Consider the following 22,217-nt stretch of genomic DNA (forward strand, 5'->3'; position numbering starts at 1 on the left):
TGGTTACTTCTCCTTTTTCATTTCTAATTCTGTTGATTTGAGTCTTCTCCCTTTTTCTCTTGATGAGTCTGGCTAATGGTTTATCAATTTTGTTTATCTTCTCAGAGAACCAGCTTTTAGTTTCATTGATTTTTGCTATTGTTTCCTTCATTTCTTTTTCATTTATTTCTGATCTGATCTTTATGATTTCTTTCCTTCTGCTAGCTTTGGGGTTCTTTTGCTCTTCTTTCTCTAATTGTTTTAGGTGCAAGGTTAGGTTGTTTATTCGAGATGTTTCCTGTTTCTTGAGGTAGGCTTGTATTGCTATAAACTTCCCTCTTAGCACTGCTTTTGCTGCGTCCCATAGGTTTTGGGTCGTCCTGTCTCCATTGTCATTTGTTTCTAGGTATTTTTTGATTTCCCCTTTGATTTCTTCAGTGATCACTTCGTTATTAAGCAGTGTATTGTGTAGCCTCCATGTGTTTGTATTTTTTACAGATCTTTTCCTGTAATTGATATCTAGTCTTAAAGCGTTGTGGTTGGAAAAGATACTTGATACGATTTCAATTTTCTTAAATTTACCAAGGCTTGATTTGTGACCCAAGATATGATCTATCCTGGAGAATGTTCCATGAGCACTTGAGAAAAATGTGTATTCTGTTGTTTTTGGGTGGAATGTCCTATAAATATCAATTAAGTCCATCTTGTTTAATGTATCATTTAAAGCTTGTGTTTCCTTATTTATTTTCATTTTGGATGATCTGTCCATTGGTGAAAGTGGGGTGTTAAAGTCCCCTACTATGATTGTGTTACTGTCGATTTCCCCTTTTATGGCTGTTAGTATTTGCCTTATGTACTGAGGTGCTCCTATGTTGGGTGCATAAACATTTACAATTGTTATATCTTCCTCTTGGATCGATCCCTTGATCATTATATAGTGTCCTTCTTTGTCTCTTGTAATAGTCTTTATTTTAAAGTCTATTTTGTCTGATATGAGAATTGCTACTCCAGCTTTCTTTTGATTTCTATTTGCATGGAATATCTTTTTCCATCCCCTCACTTTCAGTCTGTATGTGTCTCTAGGTCTGAAGTGGGTCTCTTGTAGACAGCATATATATGGGTCTTGCTTTTGTATCCATTCAGCCAGCCTGTGTCTTTTGGTGGGAGCATTTAATCCATTTACATTTAAGGTAATTATCGATATGTATGTTCCTATTCCCATTTTCTTAAATATTTTATGTTTGTTATTGTAGGTGTTTTCCTTCTCTTGTGTTTCTTGCCTAGAGAAGTTCCTTTAGCATTTGTTGTAAAGCTGGTTTGGTGGTGCTGAACTCTCTCAGCTTTTGCTTGTCTGTAAAGGTTTTAATTTCTCCATCAAATCTGAATGAGATCCTTGCTGGGTAGAGTCACCTTGGTTGTAGGTTTTTCTCCTTCATGACTTTAAGTATATCCTGCCACTCCCTTCTGGCTTGCAGAGTTTCTGCTGAAAGATCAGCTGTTAACCTTATGGGGATTCCCTTGTATGTTAATTGTTGCTTTTCCCTTGCTGCTTTTAATATGTTTTCTTTATATTTAATTTTTGATAGTGTGATTAATATGTGTCTTGGCGTGTTTCTCCTTGGATTTATCCTGTATGGGACTCTCTGTGCTTCCAGGACTCGATTAACTATTTCCTTTCCCATATTAGGGAAGTTTTCAACTATAACCTCTTCAAATATTTTCTCAGTCCCTTTCTTTTTCTCTTCTTCTTCTGGGACCCCTATAATTCGAATGTTGGTGCATTTAATGTTGTCCCAGAGGTCTCTGAGACTGTCCTCAGTTCTTTTCATTCTTTTTTCTTTATTCTGCTCTGCAGTAGTTATTTCCACTATTTTATCTTCCAGGTCACTTATCCGTTCTTCTGCCTCAGTTATTCTGCTATTGATCCCGTCTAGAGTATTTTTAATTTCATTTATTGTGTTTTTCATCGTTGCTTGGTTCCTCTTTAGTTCTTCTACATCCTTGTTAAATGTTTCTTGCATTTTGTCTATTCTATTTCCAAGATTTTGGATCATCTTTACTATCATTATTCTGAATTCTTTTTCAGGTAGACTGCCTATTTCCTCTTCATTTATTAGGTCTTATGTGTTTTGATCCTGCTCCTTCACCTGCTGTGTGGTTTTTTGTCTTCTCATTTTGCTTATCTTACTGTGTTTGGGGTCTCCTTTTCACAGGCTGCAGGTTTGTAGTTCCCATTGTTTTTGGTATCTGTCCCCAGTGGCTAAGGTTGGTTCAGTGGGTTGTGTATGCTTCTTGGTGGAGGGGACTGGTGCCTGTGTTCTGGTGGATGAGGCTGGATCTTGTCTTTCTGGTGGGCAGGACCACATCCGGTGTTGCATTTTGGGGTGTCTGTGAACTTATTATGATTTTAAGCAGCCTCTCTGATAATGGGTGGGGTTGTGTTCCTGTCTTGCTAGTTGTTTGGCATAGGGTGTCCAGCACTGTAGCTTGCTGGTCATTGAGTCGATCTGGGTCTTAGCATTGAGATGGAGACCTCTGGTAGAGCTTTCACCATTTGATATTACGTGGAGCCGGGAGGTCTCTGGTGGACCAATGTCCTGAACTCAGCTCTCCCACCTCAGAGGCACAGCCCTGCTCCCTGGCTGGAGCACCAAGAGCCTTTTGTCCACACGGCTCAGAATAAAAGGGAGAAAAAAATAGAAAGAAAGAAAGAAAGAGGATAAAATAAAATAAAATAAAGCTATTATAATAAAAAATATGAAAAAAAATTATTAAGAATAAATGTATTCAGAAAAAAATTTTTTTTAATTTTTAAAATTAGATTTATTAATTTTTTGTAGTAAAAAATAAGAAAAAAATTATTAAGAAAAAATTTATTAAAAAACGCTTTAATTTTTTAAAATAAAAAATATGAAAAAACTTATTAAATTTTTTTTTAATTTCTAAAAATAGAAAATAAGGAAAAAATTATTAAGAAAACATTTATTAGGAAAAAAAATTTTTTTTGAGTAAAAAAAAAAAAAAAAAAAAACACGGACGGACCTAACCCTAGGACTAATGGTGAAAGCAAAGCTATACAGACAAAATCTCACCCAGAAGCATACACATATACACTCACAAAAAAAGGAAAAGGGGAAAAATTAATATATTCTGCTCCCAAAGTCCACCTCTTGAATTTGGGATGATTCGTTGTCTATTCAGGTGTTCAGCAGATGCAGGCACATCACGTTGTTTGTGGAGCTTTAATCCGCTGCTTCTGAGGCTGCTGGGAGAGATTTCCCCTTCTCTTCTTTGTTCGAACAGCTCCCGGGGCTCAGCTTTGGATTTGGCCCCGCCTCTGCGTGTAGGTCGCCTGAGGGCGCCTGTTCCCGCCCAGACAGGACGGGGTTAAAGGAGCAGCTGCTTCGGGGGCTCTGGCTCACTCGGGCAGGGGGGAGGGAGGGGTACGGAGGAGGCGAGGCGAGCCTGCTGCGGCAGAGGCCGGCGTGACGTTTGAGGTGCGCAGTGCGTTCTCCCGGGGAAGTTGTCCCTGGATCACGGGACCCTGGCAGTGGCGGGCTGCACAGGCTCCCGGGAGGGGCGGTGTGGAGAGTGACCTGTGTTCGCACACAGGCTTCTTGGTGGCAGCAGCAGCAGCCTTAGCGTCTCCCGCCCATCTCTGGGGTCCGCGCTGATAGCCGTGGCTCACGCCCGTCTCTGGAGCTCCTTTAGGCGGTGCTCTGAATCCCCTCTCCTTGCGCACCATGAAACAAAGAGGCAAGAAAAAGTCTCTTGCCTCTTTGGCAGCTGCAGACTTTTTCCCGGACTCCCTCCCGGCTAGCACCGAAGCCCGAGCCTCAGCTCCCAGCCCCCGCCCGCCCCGGCGGGTGAGCAGACAAGCCTCTCGGGCTGGTGAGTGCCACTCAGCACTGATCCTCCATGCGGGAATCTCTCCGCTTTGCCCTCTGCACCCCTGTGGCTGCACTCTCCTCCGTGGCTCCGAAGCTTCCCACCTCTGCCACCCACAGTCTCTGCCCACAAAGGGGCTTCCTAGTGTGTGGAAACCTTTCCTCCTTCACAGCTCCCTCCCACTGGTGCAGGTCCCGTCCCTATTGTTTTGTCTCTGTTATTTCTTTTTTCTTTTGCCCTACCCAAGTACGTGGGGATTTTCTTGCCTTTTGGGAGGTCTGACGTCTTCTGCCAGCGTTCAGTGGGTGTTCTGTAGGAGCAGTTCCACGTGTAGATGTATTTCTACTGTATCTGTGGGAAGGAAGGTGATCTCCGCGTCTTACTCTTCCGCCATCTTCCATACCTATTTATTTACACATTATCTATAGCTGCTTTTGAGCTTTAACAACAAAATCGAATAGTTGCAACAGGTAACTATATACCTCTCAGAGCTTAAAATGTTTCCCTTTGATCCTCCACAGAAATTTGCCAATCTCTGCTTTAGTCTCACATGTAGCAGTCCACAAGCCCTTCCTGATGAAGTCCCAACCTTCCAAAGCAGAATTAAACCCACTTGTATCTGTGCTTTCATGGCTCTTTTTATATACAGTGTCATAACACCAATCACATGGTAACTCGAGTCACTGCTGAGATTGTGTTTGCCGTCACCCATCTCCCCATGGGTTACAGCAAAAGCCAACTTCTTGACCCAATTCTATCTAGCCCCTGCACAAACTGCCAGAATAATCTTTTAACAACATGAGTCAGGCTATTTCAATTTTCAACAACTCCCCACCACAGCAGCTCCTATCACACTTAGGATAAAATTTCAATGCTTTACCGTGGTCTCGAGGTCCCTGCCTACATCTATGACCCCATGTCCTGCTCTAGCCACGCTGGCTTGCTTATGGTGTCTCCAACATGCCAAACTTGTTCTTCTCTCATGCCAAACTTGTTTCTTTTGAAATTGTTGCTCCCCTGCATGGAAAACTCCTCTTTCATACGCTCACAGCTGGCCACTTCCTCATATTCAGATCTCAGCATAGATGTCACCTACTCAGAGAAGCTGTTCCTAATGATCCCAGAAAAGTACTATGCTCCCTAGTGCATCATCTGTATCAATTCACCCACTTTACTTTATTCATAGCTCTCATGGCCATCTGAAATTATCTTGTTTGTTTACTTATTCATTGACTGTTTCCTACAATGCAAGCTTACCAAAGCAGGAACCTTGTACCTTGGGTTCATTGTTGCATTCCCAATGTTTAGAATAATTCCTGACATTTACGTGCTCAATAAAGATGTGTTGAATACATGAATGAATGATTTGCAGAAGCATTCATTTATTTGTATTTTGCATCAAGCCAACATCAAGGTCTTAGAGGCCAGGGATCATACAATTGTTATACGTTCAGCACATAATATGCTGCCGGGAATTGAATTAATGCATTTAGTAAATGTTTGTTGAACAAATCATTAACTTATTGAGTGAATACTTAAAGACAATGAAAATGCATGCAGCCATAGAAAATTGGTGTTTCATTCTTGAAATATACAAACTACAGTTGAGTTAAATATTAAGGTATTCTTATAAAATGACAGGTATTGATATATTGAACTTTACAAGTTTTGAAAAATTTCAGAGAATGGTAATGGTTCCAATTTACCTAATTGGCCAATTATTTTTGCCTTTAAACTACAACAAATATCTGCAAACATCTTTTTGCAGATTTTTGGTTTGTTTGCACTAGTATGTGCGCATCCATAGGTGAAGCCGACAAATTCTCTCAATTGGTAATAGAAAAGATTGCAAACCTGGCATCTTCTAAAGTGGTGCATTTCAGACCCAATCATGGAGTTAGATGTCTGACAGTATTGCAATGAAAAAAATAAGAAAAGAGTCTATTTCTCTCCAAGTTCTGTCTTTGATGACACTAATCATGTGTGCTTTTTGTTAGTTCAGGTTTGGTTCAAAATGAATAGGGAATAGAGTAGACAGCTGAATGTCATACTCGTTTTCTTTCTAAGGTAATTTACCCCCTGAAGAAAAAGAAAAATCAGTTTTTGCAGGTGCAAATTCATTCAAAGTCAGCTATCCAAAATCCCAGTGTTATAACTAAAGATACTCTGACTGAGGTTCAGATTCCAGCCATTGAAATGAATTGCTAATGAAAAAAGAAACTGGTCCGAATTCCATAAGAAATGGAACCTTAGACGCATCCTACCTTCTATCTGCTCACATGCACGTGTGTCCAGATCTGATGCAGTTACATGCCAGTACACTTGCGGTTGGAGAAGGGGTAAATGTGTCATCTGGAGAGGCAGCTGTTGGGCCTGGCAGGGCGCAGTCACGTCTCAGGGTCACAGCATTCCAGCATCTGTTCCTCAGCTTTGCAGATCCTGAAAATGGAATGTGTCAGTGTGCTTGTAGTTGATTAATCCCTGGGAATTTACAAGAGACTGGGGTACAAAGCAGAGTGCCAATTTAGCAATTTATACTAAGAAATGTTACTGCCAAGTGGTTCCAAATGTTTATGTCAGCAGGAGAATGCAGCCTGCTAAAGACAAGAGGAGGTAAATCATAATCTGAAGTTTCCTGGGTGAGCATGGACTTGAGGCAGGAGGAGGAAGTTGGATGGCCTTAAGAACTGGTGTCAGTAAGCCTGACACACCCATCTCCAAATTGAGATTGACCTGCCAGGAAGGCACGACACTTGGATTCTCTGGCCAGTGCTGGAAACAGATTAACAATACTTGCTCACTGGCCTTCCTTTGTCTAGATTCCTTGCTGGACACCCGCATATTCTGTCTTCACCTGCATTAATGCCATTGAAGAGCGTCTGTCTTTTTTCTACATTCAATGAGTCCTCATTATTAATAGTCATGAGCTAATATTTATTGAGTGGTAGTAAGTGGTGGATGTATGCTCACTCCACAGTCCGTTCTGCTTAAATGCTTGTTTTGAAAACACAAACTTGTTCCAAAACAATTGATATATTAGGGAACGATTGGAACATAATGAGAATTCGTTTGCTTATACACTGTTTTGTCTGCAGGAAGCTCTAGGCCAAAACAAAAACTTTACTCTGCTGAATCCAACTGTTATGAACACACAAAGCACATACATATACATACATATGACACCTACCAGCTGCCTCAGTTCCCCACATGTTATGAGTCAACTCAGCCATATCCAGTGTCACAACTTTCCTTCCAATTTCAGGTAACCCTCCATCCACCGCTCCACGATAACCCACAAGCTGCAACACTTTGGACACTCAGTTCCACAGAAAACTCCAGGTCTTTTTCCCCATAAAGGGACATATTTATTGTAGTAGCTATATATTTCTTAACCACTTATCATGTAAAATTGCACTACCATTTTCATTAAAGTGTCCTCTTCTTCTTTTTTGTTGTGTTTCACCGATGTTTTAGTGAAACTCATCTTTCCTGTAAGCTTGTGGTTTTTATTTTGTAATTTTGCATAGTACAGTGATTTTAGGGAATGCATATGTTATGTTACAGTAGAACTGACTGTATTATTATTATCTTGTTTAATTCTTACAAAAATTATCATTTTTCATAGCAGGACATTGAGATTTGAGGAGTTTGAGTAAACTACCCAAGAACAAAGAGCTGGCAAGTAGTTAAGCAAAGATTCAAACTATCTGCTCTAACATACTCTGAAAGCCTTGGGATCCTGATTTGATAGAAGAGCCAGCCTGTCTTTTAAGGTGGTTTTCACCATGAATAATAGCTATAATATACTCAGAGGCAGTGCGGTAAAATATGCTTTTTGGAGCCCTGCTGCCTGGGTTCAGATCCTGGCTCTGTCACTTACAACCTGTATAAGAATGGGCGAGTTACATAATATGGCCAATTGTTGCAAAACAGCCCTAAGACTCTGCTTCTTGTATCCTCACCCTTTGTAACATGATTTTCCATCAAGAGGCAGATTCTATTTTCCTCACCCCATGGCTCTGGGCTGGCCTTGTGACTGGCTCTAATGAACAAAATACAGCAGAAATGACATGGTACTAGTCCCAAGGTTAGACCTCAGGAGCCCTTCAATGCTTCACTCGTTCTCCTGGAATGCTGCCACCACCATGTGAACAAGCCCAGACTGGCCTGCTAGGTGATGAAAGATGACATGGCCCAGTCACCCCAGTATCCCCAGATAACTCATCAACGGCCAGAAGTGTGAGTGAGTGAGGCCACTGCAGACGCCCCACCCCTCAGTGAGCCAACAGCTACTTACAGATGCATGAACGAGGCCAGCTAAGATCATTTCAGCCACACCCAGACCAGCAGAATTATTATTTTATGCTACTGGATCGGGGGTTATTTGTTACACAGAAAAAAAACCCACCTGATGCATTTAACTTCTCTGTACATCAACTATCCAATATGTAAAATAGGAAGAATAATAGAGCTAGGAGGATTAAATGAGTTAAGCATACAGAGAGAAACTTAGAACAATACCTTAGGTGTTAAGCTCTGTTCTGGTATAACAAAAATAATGCCTTAAACACCAATAATTTATTTATTATTATTACTATTTCTCAAGGTTCTGAGGGTTGACTGGGCTCAGTTAGGTGGTTCATGCTGGGGGGTCTCTCAGACAGATGCAGGTAGACAAGGGTTAGGGCTGGGATCGTCTTGAAAGCTTCTTCACTCACATGGCACCTGGGCTAGAAGACTCAGAAATTGGGCACTGGACCAACTGGAGCTCAGACACCTCTTTCTCTCTCTGTCTTTCTGTCTTTTTCTTTCTCCCTCTCTCTTTGGGATCTCTCCCAATAGTGAACTTGCATTAGTTAGACTTCTTACTTGGCAGGTGAAGATTGCCAGAATCCCAGGAGAAGACAGGCAGAAGCTGCATGGTCTTTTCCAACCTAAACTCAAAAGCCATGCTGTGTCCTTTTACCGCATTCTCTTCATCCAGGTCATCACAAAGTTTTGTCCAAGTTTGAGGAGAAGGGACATGCACTCCAAGTCTGGATGGGAACTGTGAATTTGCAACTATGTTTTAAAAACACCATGATCTTTTTTTTTTTTTTTAATCTTTATTGGAGTAGAGTTGCTTTACTATGTTGTGTTAGTTTCTACTGTACAGCAAAGTTAATCAACTATACGTACACATATATCCTCTCTTTTTGGATTTCCTTCCCATTTATGTCACCGCAGAGCATTGAGTAGAGTTCCCTGTGCTATACAGTAGGTTCTCATTAGTTATCTATTTTATACATAGTATCAATAGTGTATATATGTCAATCCCAATCTCCCAATTCATCCACCCCCCTTGGGATCCATACATATGTTCTTTACGTCTGTGTCTCTTATTTCTGCTTTGTAAATAAGGTTGTCTATATCAATTTTTTTTTCAGATTCCACATATATGCGTTAATATACAATATATGTTTTTCTCTTTCTGACTGACTTCACTCTGTATGACAGTCTCTAGCTCCATCTATGTCTCTACAAATGACCCTATTTCATTCCTTTTTATGGCTGAGTAATATGCTATTGTATATATGTACCACATCTTCTTTATGCATTCCTCTGTTGATGGACATTTAGGTTGTTTCCATGTCCTGGCTATTGTAAATAGTGCTGCAATGAACATTGGGGTGCATGTGTCTTTTTGAATTATGGTTTTCTCTGGGTATATGCCCAGGAGTGGGATTGCTGGGTCACATGGTAGTTCTATTTTTAGTTTTTTAAGGAACCTCCATACTGTTCTGCATAGTGGCTGTATCAATTTACATTCCCACCAACAGTGCAAGAGGGTTCCCTTTTCTCCACACCCTCTCCAGCATTTAATGTTTGTAGATTTTGTGATGATGGCCATTCTGACCAGTGTGAGGTGATATCTAATTGTAGTTTTGATTTGCATTTCTCTAATAATTTTTTTTCATGTGTTTGTTGGTCATCTGTATGTCTTCTTTGGAGAAATGTCTATTTAGGTCTTCCACCCATTTTTTGATTGGGTTGTTCGTTTTTTTTGATATTGAGCTGCATGAGCTGTTTGTATATTTTGGAGATTAATCCTTTGTCAGTTGCTTCATTTGCAACTATTTTCTCCCATTCTGAGGGTTGTCTTTTCATCTTTTTTATGGTTTCCTCTGCTGTGCAAAAGCTTTTAATTTAATTAGGTCCCATTTGCTTATTTTATTCTCATTACCCTAGGAGGTGGGTCAAAAAAGATCTTGCTGAGATTTATATCAAAGAGTGTCCTGCCTGTTTTCCTCTAAGAGTTTTACAGTACCTGGCCTTACATTTAGGTCTCTAATCCATTTTGAGTTTATTTTTGTGTATGGTGTTAGGGAGTGTTCTAATTTCATTCTTTTACATGTAGTTGTCCATTTTTCCCAGCACCACTTATTGAAGGGACTGTCTTTGCTCCACTGCATATTCTTGCCTCCTTTGTCATAGATTAGGTGACCATAGGTGCGTGAGTTTATCTCTGGGCTTTCTGCCCTGTTGCATTGATCTCTATTTCTGTTTTTGTGCCAGTACCATACTTGATTACTGTAGCCCTGTAGTATAGTCTGAAGTCAGGGAGCCTGATTCTTCCAGCTCCGTTTTTTTTGTTGTTTTTTTTTTTTCCCCTCAAGACTGCTTTTGCTATTTGAGGTCTTCTGTGTTTCCATACAAATTGTGAAATTTTTTGTTCTAGTTCTGTGAAAAATGCCATTGGTAGTTTGACAGGGATTGTATTGAATCTGTAGATTGCTTTCTGTAGTATAGTCATTTTCACAATTGATTCTTCCAATCCGAGAACATGGTATATCTCTCCATTTGTTTGTGTCGTCTTTGACTTCTTTCATCAGTATCTTATAATTTTCTGCATACAGGTCTGTTGCCTCCTTAGGTAGGTTTATTCCTAGGTATTTTATTCTTTTTGTTGCAATGATAAATGGGATTGTTTTCTTAATTTCCCTTTCTGATCTTTCATTATTAGTGTGTAGAAATGCAAGAGATTTCTGTGTATTAATTTTGTATACTGTGACTTTACTAAATTCATTGATTAGCTCTAGTAGTTTTCTGGTGGCATCTTTAGGATTTTCCATGTATAGTATCGTACATCCATAATTAGATCCTTCTCACAGCAACACTAATAAGGTTAGTAAAAACAGTATATCTATATCTTTTACTATTTGAAGACTTATTTTTACACAGCTTTAGGTTCACAGCAAAATTGAGAGAAAGGTAGAGACTTCCCATAAATCCCCTACCCCCACACATGCACAGACGCCCCCATTATCAACATCTCCTACCACAGTGGTACCTTTGTTACAACTGATGAATGGAGATTGACACATCCGTGTATCCATTTTTAACATGAGGAAATCCTGACTCAGAAAGATTAAATAATTTGCTGAAAGTCACAAAACTGGACATTCTCAGAGCTTTCACCCCACCCAGGATGTTTTTACCCAAAGATACTTTTAACCCACATGTGATACTACTAATCTCACTCATCACATCTAGGTTTCAGGACCATCACATTGAGTCAGCACAAAAACCTCTAAGTTGAGAAAAAAGCAACTGTCACTCCCACATGGAACACCGTATATACTAATGGACACATAAATAGCTAATCAAGCCCTTTTTCTGGACGTTCCTCACAAGCCTGTTTATACTCCGCTGTCATAAAAATTGTTAGTTTCCTGGAAAGATGAAGAAGCAAGCTGTGAGGCATCAAACTTGAGAATTCTTTCTTCCTTCTAACGGAGAGGCTCACATATCTCCTACCCACACAGTCTGATTCTTTTTGGACTCTTAACCCAAGCTTATGCCCTATAAGCATGCGGGAAACATCTGCACGGGGGTCAAAATTACAAAACTACTGGTTTACTACAGATAGAGAAGCATCAAACAGTAGACAGTTATGAATTTAGAGACAGAGGAAGCAGAAGAGGCAGGGCAAAGGTAAAAAGAGGCAGCCTAGTATAGATAAAATTAACACAATATAATTCCTTATATTTATACTAGTATTTTAGAAGTCAGGTTTACACGGATTATTTCACTTACCAGCAACGAAAAGAAAAAAGGGAGATATTATTTTATTCAACATCTGTGAATGGACAAAAATAAACCTCATAGGCACAGAGATGGTAACGATAGAGCTGGGTCTGTAACTCAGGCATTGAATCCTAGTCCTGACCACTGCCTACTACCCACAGGGTGGGGTTGGGGTAACTCATTCTAGTCTTGTTGGATGTGCCATTTAACTTCTTCTGCCCGAGTTTCCTGGTCTTTATACTTTGAGGGGGTTGTTCCAAATGGCTTTGAAGGTCCCTTCTCTGATATTGCATATGTCATGATGAAAGTGTCATGGTGTGCTCTGATGCCAGCAGAACGTAAGAATGAGCCTGATCAAAATTACCCTTAAAAAATCCTAAGTAGGGTGCCATATTGGAAACTGATACACATCACTCTTTAAGAGCAGTTTTCTTCCCTGTGTTTTTTCCTGTTGGGGTTTCCTTTGATGAGCCCTAGATGAAGTCAATGACTTCAGCTAAGGGTTAAGGGTCCGTTTAAAATACATTCAACATGGAGACGTGCTCAGCCTGGAAACTGAGACTAGCAAAAGGGGCAATTGATTCATTTCTCTATGTAACAGTCACAACCTCAATGGAGTGGCTGGCAGATAAAACTATAGTATGAAATTGCTATTTAACATTGGGTTATTGGATTTTCACTTGTTTGTTGTTTTTTCCTTTTGTTTGTTTTTGTTTTTTCTATTTTTTTTCTCTTAAAGGGGGGCTGAGCACATAGAGATCACTTAAGTACCATTCAATACTATTATTAAGTAAGTAAATATAAAGAATTATGAGCCACAGTTAGACAGAAGAAGAATAATCTATCTATATACATGGAGCATATGAACTGAGTGATAAACACCTAGATTCAAAATCAGACTCTTCTTCTAATTCCTTGGTAATCTTGGAATTGGAATCTGTAAAACTGAAACAACAACACCTACACGTGGGCTTGTAAAGAGAAGTAAATGAAATAATATGCATAAAGTGCTTAACACAGAATCTGGCATACCATAAATGCTCAGAAATGTCACTTAAAATAATTATTTTTATATTATCACCAAAGGGCGAGAATTTGGGCAGGAACTAGCCCAAGGAAAGAATATTGTAGAAGCCATAAATAAGCCTAGGAATATACAAAAATGTATCATCCCATCAGAATTATCCTTTCAGATGGGGTAAGCAAATATTTCTGTGAGTAGATATTTTGGGAAGATGGTACTTGAGTGTGTGTTGCTGATGTCTTATTCTTTCCAAGTCCCATTCTGCATTATCTCCAAAGCAAAACAACAACTAAAATGGGCACCCTGGAATAGCCTTTATGACACACCTGCTATAAAGTTAAAGGCAAGAACAGAACTTAGTTTACCTCTGCATTAGGCAGGAGCTACAGTCCCAGGAGTGGAGAGGCCTAGGGCAAGCATTTGAAGGTTGAAGTTCTTTGAGAGGGTTGGCCATCAAAGAAATATCCCTGGGAATTTGTGTAGCTGTGTGTGTTTGTTTGTGTGTGTGTGTGTGTGTGTGTGTATGTGTGAGAGAGAGAGCAGGTTTTCTGACCCCTTGGGAACTACAAGGGATCAGAGAAGTTATGCATTTGAGCCAAAAACTATACCCCAAACCTGAGACTGAGGAAAAGCAAATCCTATAGCATTGCAATTGGAGAAACAAGGAAGCAGAGAAACTTTTCCCCAGTGTTTCAAGAGGGGACAAATTCATGCAAATTAATATGACTACCTCACAGGGGCAAAGAATAATGTCCCTTCTACCACTCCAGGGTTTGCTGTAGCTAGGAGACCCAATACCTTGATCTGACCACTTCTCATAGCAGAACTTCCAGTATTATGCCAACAGATCCTCAACCATTTTTCATTTTTACCCAAGACCTCAATCAAGGAAGGAGTGAGATGCGGTAGAAGAAAAAAGAGAGTGAGAGGGGAAGAAATCTCCCACATTCAGATTGAACAGCCCACTAGGAACTAGTCTGTTGAATACTGTATTTACCTGGGTCATGAATACCATGTCACATATGGTGCAGCAGTGGAAGATGATTTATCTTAAGAGAAATGGGTAATGCCAGTGTCAGTAAGGCTGAGGTGAAAATGGGTTGTCTTTATCCTAGGAAAAAGGAAAAGAATCATTAAACCTTGGAATCCAAAGGATGGTACCCTCTGACTACAAGATAAAAAGGTGTGGAAGTATGTCATTAGAAGGAGAAACAACACTCTAATACAGGGGTCCCCAACCCCTGGTACTGGTCTGTGGCCTGTTAGGAACCAGGCCACACAGCAGGAGGTGAGCAGCAGGTGAGTGAGAGAAGCTTCATCTGTGTTTACAACTGCTCCCCATCACTCGCATTACCGCCTGAGCTCCACCTCCTGCCAGATCAGCGGCGGCATGAGATTCCCATCAGAGTGCAAACCCTACTGTGAACTGTGCATGCAAGGGGTCTAGGTTGCGTGCTCCTTATGAGAATCTAATGCCTGATGATCTGAGATGGAGCTGAGGCGGTGATGCTAGCGCTGGGGAGTGGCTGCAAATACAGATTATCATTAGCAGAGAGGTTTGACTGCACAGAGACCATAATAAATCAATTGCTTGCCAGACGTATCAAAACCCTATCTGTGAGTGGCAAGTGACAAGCTGCATCTTACAGAGCAGACTGGACATAAGCAACACACTTCAGGTGTCACTGTCTCCCATCACCCCCAGATGGAACCATCTAGTTGCAGGAAAACAAGCTCAGGGCTCCCACTGATTCTGCATTATGGTGAGTTGTATAATTATTTCATTATATATTACAATGTAATAATAATAGAAACAAAGTGCACAATAAATGTAATGCGCTTGAATCATCCTGAAACCACCCCCCACCCCCACCCCTGGTCCGTGGAAAAATTGTCTTCCATGAAACCAGTCCCTGGTGCCAAAAAGGCTGGGGACCGCTGCTCTGATACATGGGATCCTGTCAAGAGCTAAGGCTCTAGAGTTTAGGGTCAGTGACTACTTAAAGCAACCATTTAATATGACAGGATAAGTTATTCTCAGCCCTATACTTGTGCTCTTCACATGCATTCATTTAGGTTGTATTAAGTGGCCTTTGCTATGTGTGGTCAGCAATGGAATTGTTTGCATATATTCCTATTCTATGACCGGGTGTGAGGATTGCCCTTCTCTTCCCGCTTTGAGGTTAGATGTGGTCCCATGACTTGCTTTTCAATTATGAGCAGAACTAACACGTGTCACTTTCTGGCAGAAAGCTTTAAGAAAGATGATTTACTGCATCATCTTTCCTTGCTTTGGTGACTATAAAAACATGTATCAAGATAGAGCCTCCATCACCCTGTGTCCCTAAGTGGCTACAATGAGTGGGACACGCCTGCTGACCTGAGATGGATATGTACTGTGAATGACAAGTAGGCATTTACTATGTTGGGTCATTAAAATGACTGCTCATTATCTCCTCCCCATTTCACAGTTGTGAGATTGCTTTAGAAACCACCACTTGTGCAAGTCGCTAAGACTAGTGTGTATTGCATCTGAAATTAAAACTTAAATCTTATTTCCTCTGGCTCACTAAATCTCCCTTCCTCCCACAAAGGCCTTCAGATGGGTCAGAGTTGCCAAAATCCTGTGAGTTTATGACGTCCATGCCTCAAATCCATTGTCTTCGGTTAGCAAGTCTAAATTTAGATGGTAACTTATATTTGCTTCCATTATTAAAAATAAAAGTGAACCTCAAAAAATTATGGAATGAACTCCATATACAGCTGTCTAAACCTTTACCCTTTCACCAAAGAGTCTTCAAAACCGTGATCTCCTTACATTATGCCTTTAGTGAAAATTTCGTCCACACAGAACCACAGGTGACATCTAAGCAATTACATATTTTTCAGTGCTTGTCTTTTCGATTTTCCCATCTTCAAGTTCTTTTCTTGTGTCAAAGCTGATTTTCTGTTTCCCTGTTCCTCCCACATGCCACTTTAGGAAGCTTTGTATTAAAGGCTGCTTTCCAAGCCATGGAAGAGGAAGCAGGACAGTTTCCATCCCTTTAGACACATGGAAGAATCCTCTTGCACTTCACGCGTCTTCAGAAAGGAGTCTTAAAAGTCCAAAAGAATAGTTTAAAAGCTTTGCCAATTGTTAGTGACCATGACTCTTTCCATCTAATTTATCTCAATCTGCAAGGCCTGCATTAGTCTCTATTCCTATAGCAAAGTAACAGACTGTCTTTAAGGCTTTCATTTCTTATTTTTATATTATTTTCTCTCTCACAACACTTTTTTCATTTTCCCTAAACCTTTTTTCTGTACACTTCTCCAACTCTACATTCATCTTGACAAGAAACAGGGAAGTAACTTGGAGGAAAGAAGGACAAGGAGAAAAAGGAAAAAGAGAAGAAGTGGTTACCTGCTTTCACCAAGAGAAGTAACAGCACATTCCCATCTGCGTTTGCCTGGGGGTGAAGACACTTATGAATCAATGACCAAAAGTGAGAGAAGTATTGCTAATAGGAATGAGAAGAACAGGTAAACTCTAGATTCCTCTCAATTATATTGAACTATATATAGTGTATATAGTGTGTATCTATTGCTATACTGGACCCACAGAATGGTTTGTGGTCGAATACGGTTTTTAAAACAATCTTACACAATTCAAAAAAACACTTGGGCATTCTACTCCAACAAATTATTTATATATACAATTCAATCTTGAATAGGTGGGGGTTTTTTCATTGAAATATAGTTGATTTATAGGATTGTATTAGTTTCAGGTATAGAGCATAGTGATTCAGTATTTTTGCAGATTATATTCCATTATAGGTTATTGCAAAATAATGGGTATAATTCTCTGTACTATAAGTAAATCCTTGTTGCTTATCTATTTTAGATATAGTAGTTTATATACTTTAATCCCATATTCCTAATTTATCTTTCCCCCCGCCTCCCATTTGGTAACCACAAATTTATTTTCTATGTCTGTGAGTCTGTTTCTGTTTTACATATACATTTATTTGTATTGTGTTTTTAGATTCAGGTGGATTATTTTTACATCATTTAGTTATTCACCGAGAAAACTGCCTAACAGTCTTATGACTGTACATATCACAAAAGGTCATCAGACCATGGAATTACAAACCTGACTGTGCACAAGAGCCACCCGTGGAATTTTTTTTTAATTTTGACTTCCAGATCCTTCCCCCTTTATTTTTAATGAGTTCCATGTGTGATTCTGATGTACATCCAGCTTGAGAATCACTAGTTTGGTCTATCTCTCTCCAAATTGTTCATCTTCAGTCTTGAAAAATTAAAATTCCCAAAGTGTGAATGCTTATAGTATGAATCAACTTCTTACTCATCATATTAGTATTTCAGTTTAAGAACACAAAGGCTCTCCTTGATGACTGTGAGCTGTCTAGATCATTTTATGGGTGTAAAGTACGTTACTAGAACAGTTGTTTATTTTACCATTTTTTTTAACATCTTCATTGGAGTATAATTGCTTTACATTGTTGTGTTAGTTTCTGATGTACAACAAAGTAAATCAGCTATATGTACACTTATAATCCCATATCCCCCCTCTCTTGAGTCTCCCTCCCACCCTCCCTATCCCACCCCTCTAGGTAGTCACAAAGCACTGAGCTGATCTCCCTGTGTTATGCAGCTGCTTCCCACTAGCTATCTATTTTACATTTGGTAGTGTATATATGTCCATGCCACTCTCTCACTTCATCCCAGCTTACCCTTCCCCCTCCCCGTGTCCTTAAGTCCATTCTCTACATCTGCGTCCTTATTCCTGTCCAGCCCCTAGGTTCTTCACAAACTTTTTTTTTTTTTTTTTTAGATTCCATATACATATGTTAGCATACGGTGTTTGTTTTTCTCTCTCTGACTTACTTCACTCTGTATGACAGACTCTAGGTCCATCCACCTCACTACAAATAACTCAATTTCGTTTCTTTTCATGGCTGAGTAATATTCCATTGTATATATGTGCCACATCTTCTTTATCCATTCATCTGTCAATGGACACTTAGGTTGCTTCCATGTCCTGGCTATTGTAAATAGTGCTGCAATGAACATTGTGGTACATGACTCTTTTTGAAATTAGAACGTTCCCTAACACCATATACAAAAATAAACTCAAAATGGGTTAAAGACCTAAATGTAAGGCCAGACACTATAAAACTCTTAGAGGAAAATTTAGGAAGAATACTCTATGACTTAAATCACAGCAAGATCCTTTTTGACCCACCTCCTACAGAAATGGAAATAAAAACAAAAATAAACAAATGGGACCTAATGAAACTTAAAAGCTTTTGCACAGCAAAGGAAACCATAAACAAGATGAAAAGACAACCCTCAGAATGGGAGAAAATATTTGCAAATGAATCAACTGACAAAGGATTAATCTCCAAAATATACAAGCAGCTCAATATCAAAAAAAAAACAAACAACCCAATCCAAAAATGGGCAGGAGACCTAAATAGACATTTCTCCAAAGAAGATATACAAATGGCCAACAAACACATGAAAGGATGCTCAACATCACTAATCATTAGAGAAATGCAAATCAAAACTACAATGAGGTATCACCTCACACAGGTCAGAATGGCCATCATCAAAAAATCTACAAACAATAAATGCTGGAGAGGATGTGGAGAAAAGGGAACCCTCTTGCACTGTTAGTGGGAATGTAAATTGATACAGCTACTATGGAAAACAGTATGGAGGTTCCTTAAAAAACTAAAAATAGAACTACCATATGACCCAGCAATCCCACTACTGGGCATATACCCTGAGAGCAGTTGTTTATAAGCTGCAGGGCCCCATTTTGTATGATGGTAAGTGTTTTAACTACTCCTTAAACGTAAATTGCTGGGTAAATTTCACTTTTAAAGAATTGTATTCACTCTTTCAGATCAGCTGGATACCACCTAATAAAGTTTAGCATCCCTGGTCACGGTCAAAAATGTAACATTTTCCCCCAAAACAAGTTGAAATCAATATTTTGAGAATAGTGAGTTATTAAATATCTGGTCTCTAGCAGGAAGAGAGGAAATGGAGATTCTCCTCCACATAAGGAGAGGAAAAACATAACAGGAAATGCACAGGCAGGAGAACAGTCCACTTAGATCTCAGGCAGAACTTGTCAATCCCTTGAATCCTCTTTCTTCTTCCCACAGCTGCACTAAAATCGTTCCCCAATCACACTGCATTCTCTCCCACTCTGATGCCTCGGAACAGACTGTTCTGTACTCCTTGATGAAGTCCTGGTCTCTTAAGACCAGCTGAAATGTTACCGCTTCTGTGGAGGTTTCTTCAGTTCTCCAGGTCTGTCCTCTGCCCCCTCAAAGTCTCTATTTAGCTTCCATGACAGTGTAACTATCTGGTTTGATGTCAGTGTCCCCTGTTTGGCTATCAATTACATGAGAGCATTTCTGAATTTCCAGTTCCTAGCACAGTGCCAGACACCCAAAACCTGCTCAGCAAATGCTCACTGAATAAATATGAAATAATTTGCTTAATTAAATTTCCATTCTACTGGATCTAATCTGACCTAATTGTCTCTTAAAGTGGCAACTAGAAAGGGCTAGTTGTCCCCTAGGGTTCCATGACACAACAGTAAATCCGCTGGCCTTTTGAAACAATAGACAGAAGTCCCTGTCTGGCAGCTGCATTCAGCAACTTGCCAACAGAATTCTGTGACTGGATTGCTGTGGTTTGGACCCAGGAAGAGACAGATGATAGAGGAAAAACCTGGAGTGAAAAAGCCAGGAGTGTGTAACCAGGTGAGACAAATGAGCAGTTTGAAAACCGAGGAATATCAGCTGTATTCTGGCAGTAGGTATTGAGAACCGTCCCAAACCAAGGACAGAGATAAAAGATCAGGGACATAGCCATGGATCCCAAGTCCCTGTATAGGTTACAGGGACTAGGGAATGATGATCCCGGTTTACTAGAACTAAAAGACTATCAATAGCCAGGACCCTAGAGTTACAAGTGATAAAAATGAGAAAATGAATGTAACTGCAAAAGAAGATATGGAAGAAGATATGTCCCTCCACTACGACCTCAAAGCCCTCTCTGGTTGTCCTTACAATGTATCATATTGTCCTATCGCCCTACCAGACTGTGAGCCCCTCAAGAAAAGCCATTTCAACCTATTCTTCTTTCTGTTCCCAACACCCACTAGGAACCCAGCATATTGTCTGACACTTAATTTACACCTAACATATTTTGCTGTTGAACTGACCTCTAAGAATGGAGAAGTGTCTAACTTACACCCTCCAAGTCCTAGAGCTAAAGACAAGATTTTAACCCAATGTGTTTTACTATATGAATTTCAGGCTACTTCAGGAGTTCCTTGATTCTGTCATTATGAGACATTTTTCCCCTAAATTACATGTGATGACTAGGGCTTCATACATTATAGAAATAAACAGATATGAGCAGAAGAGGAAAAATACACAGAAAGAATGTACTTTTTCTTAGTAATGATACACTCAAACATTTCTAGTGCCTGAGAAAGTAAAAGCTTCTTTAATTCCACTGCAGTTTTGCAATGAAATCTGCCACTGTACTGACTGTTCATTGCTCCAAACAAGCTTGGGTGTGCTGGCTGATATTTGCTGCAGCAACTCTGATACAGTATAAGATTTCTGAGTGACAGAATCATATCAGCCTTTTGCAGAAGTTAGCTGCAATTTTATTGGAAAAAAAGATATCTGAGGAGATTGAGCAGTAACTGAATATGCATATATATGCCCCAGCAGTCAAACAGCTGTAAAGTATTCACTTTTTCAAATTGACTTATGCAATAGAGAGAAAAACTACTATGTTTCTTCAGGCCTTATACATCATGAAATGGGCACTATAAAACATTGCTTTCCTTTCTTGCTTTTTATCACTACGAGTCCAGACATAAGGTTATTTTAACAGTAAATGGACATTCTATCCTATGCTTTCTTCACAAGGAGAATGTCAAATTTTTAGTTATTGAAATACAGCACATCCTGAACTCTCCACAGATTGGCCTGTAACTTGCAACACTGTGCCTTCTAGAATTGCAGTTCCTCTGCTATTCCCAAGTAAACTCAAGTTCAGAAACCCCATTGAAGGCTCTGGCCTAGAGTTTTCTCTTGTCCTGTCTTTGCCACCCGACCAAAAACTGGAGCTTCCTCTGTGGCCCTGCATGGCATGCAGTGACTCCCCTCTGGGATCTCCATGTGGTTGACAGGGTCTTGGTGCTCCGGCCGGGTGGCAGGCCTAAGACTATGACATGCGAGAGCCAAGTTGAGGACATTGGACAACCAGAGACCTCCAAGCCCCACGTAATACAATCGACGAGAGCTCTCCCACATATCTACATATCAACGCTAAGACCCAGCTCCACTCAACGACCGGCAAGCTCCAGTGCTTGACACCACATGCCAAACAACTAGCAAGACAGGAACACAACTACACCCATTAGCAGAGAGGATGCCTAAAATCATAATAAGTTCACAGACACACCAAAACACACCACCAGACGTGGTCCTGCCCACCAGAAAGACAAGATCCAGCCTCATCCACCAGAACACAGGCACCAGCCCCCTCCACCAGGAAGCCTACCCAAGCCACTGAACCAACCTTACCCACTGGAGGGAGACAACAAAAACAATGGGAACTCCAAACCTGCAGCCTGCGAAAAGGAGACCCCAAACACAGTAAGTTAAGCAAAATGAGAAGACAGAGAAATACACAGCAGATGAAGAAGCAAGGTAAAAACCCACCAGACCAAACAAATGAAGAGGAAATAGGCAGTCTATCTGAAAAAGAATTCAGAGTAATAATAGGAAAGATGATGCAAAATCTTGGAAATAGAATGGAGAAAATACAAGAAATGTTTAACAAGGACCTAGAAGAACTAAAGAGCAAACAAACAATGATGAACAACACAATAAATGAAATTAAAAATTCTCTAGAAGGGATCAATAGCAGAGTAACTGAGGCAGAAGAACGTATAAGTGACCTGGAAGATAAAATAGTGGAAATAACTACTGCAGAGCAGAATAAAGAAAAAAGAAGGAAAAGAATTGAGGACAGTCTCAGAGACCTTTGGGACAACATTAAACGCCCCAACATTCAAATTATAGGGGTCCCTGAAGAAGAAGAGAAAAAGAAAGGGTCTGAGAAAATATTTGAAGAGATTATAATTGAAAACTTCCCTAATATGGGAAAGGAAATAGTCAATCAAGTGCAGGAAGCACAGAGAGTCCCATAC

At 40.0% G+C, this 22,217-nt stretch overlaps 1 protein-coding gene and 1 long non-coding RNA gene across 8 annotated transcripts in view; one reads left to right on the forward strand and one right to left on the reverse strand.

Annotated features, from left to right (window-relative positions):
* Positions 1–22,217, forward strand: part of HTR7 (5-hydroxytryptamine receptor 7) — a 670,153-nt gene that overhangs the window by 608,167 nt on the left and 39,769 nt on the right. For 3 of the 4 annotated variants that reach the window (XM_057530949.1, XM_057530953.1, XM_057530952.1), the window contains exon 4: positions 16,296–16,480. The exons of the other annotated variant lie outside the window; for it this stretch is intronic. The gene's annotated coding sequence lies outside the window, so the exon portion shown is untranslated. The remainder of the gene's footprint in view (positions 1–16,295; positions 16,481–22,217) is intronic. 4 annotated transcript variants of the gene reach the window in all.
* Positions 1–22,217, reverse strand: part of LOC130705035 (uncharacterized) — a 232,149-nt gene that overhangs the window by 30,292 nt on the left and 179,640 nt on the right. For 2 of the 4 annotated variants that reach the window (XR_009005664.1, XR_009005661.1), the window contains exons 1-2: positions 13,956–14,063; positions 6,132–6,306 (exon numbers count right to left, since the gene is read on the reverse strand). This is a non-coding gene — a long non-coding RNA (uncharacterized LOC130705035). Of the gene's footprint in view, positions 1–6,131; positions 6,307–13,955; positions 14,064–22,217 lie in introns of those variants that run through there. The other 2 variants (XR_009005662.1, XR_009005663.1) reach the window with 2 other exon arrangements.

The sequence above is a fragment of the Balaenoptera acutorostrata genome, chromosome 16, assembly GCF_949987535.1.
Source record: "Balaenoptera acutorostrata chromosome 16, mBalAcu1.1, whole genome shotgun sequence".
In the NCBI taxonomy this organism is placed as follows: Eukaryota; Metazoa; Chordata; class Mammalia; order Artiodactyla; family Balaenopteridae; genus Balaenoptera; species Balaenoptera acutorostrata.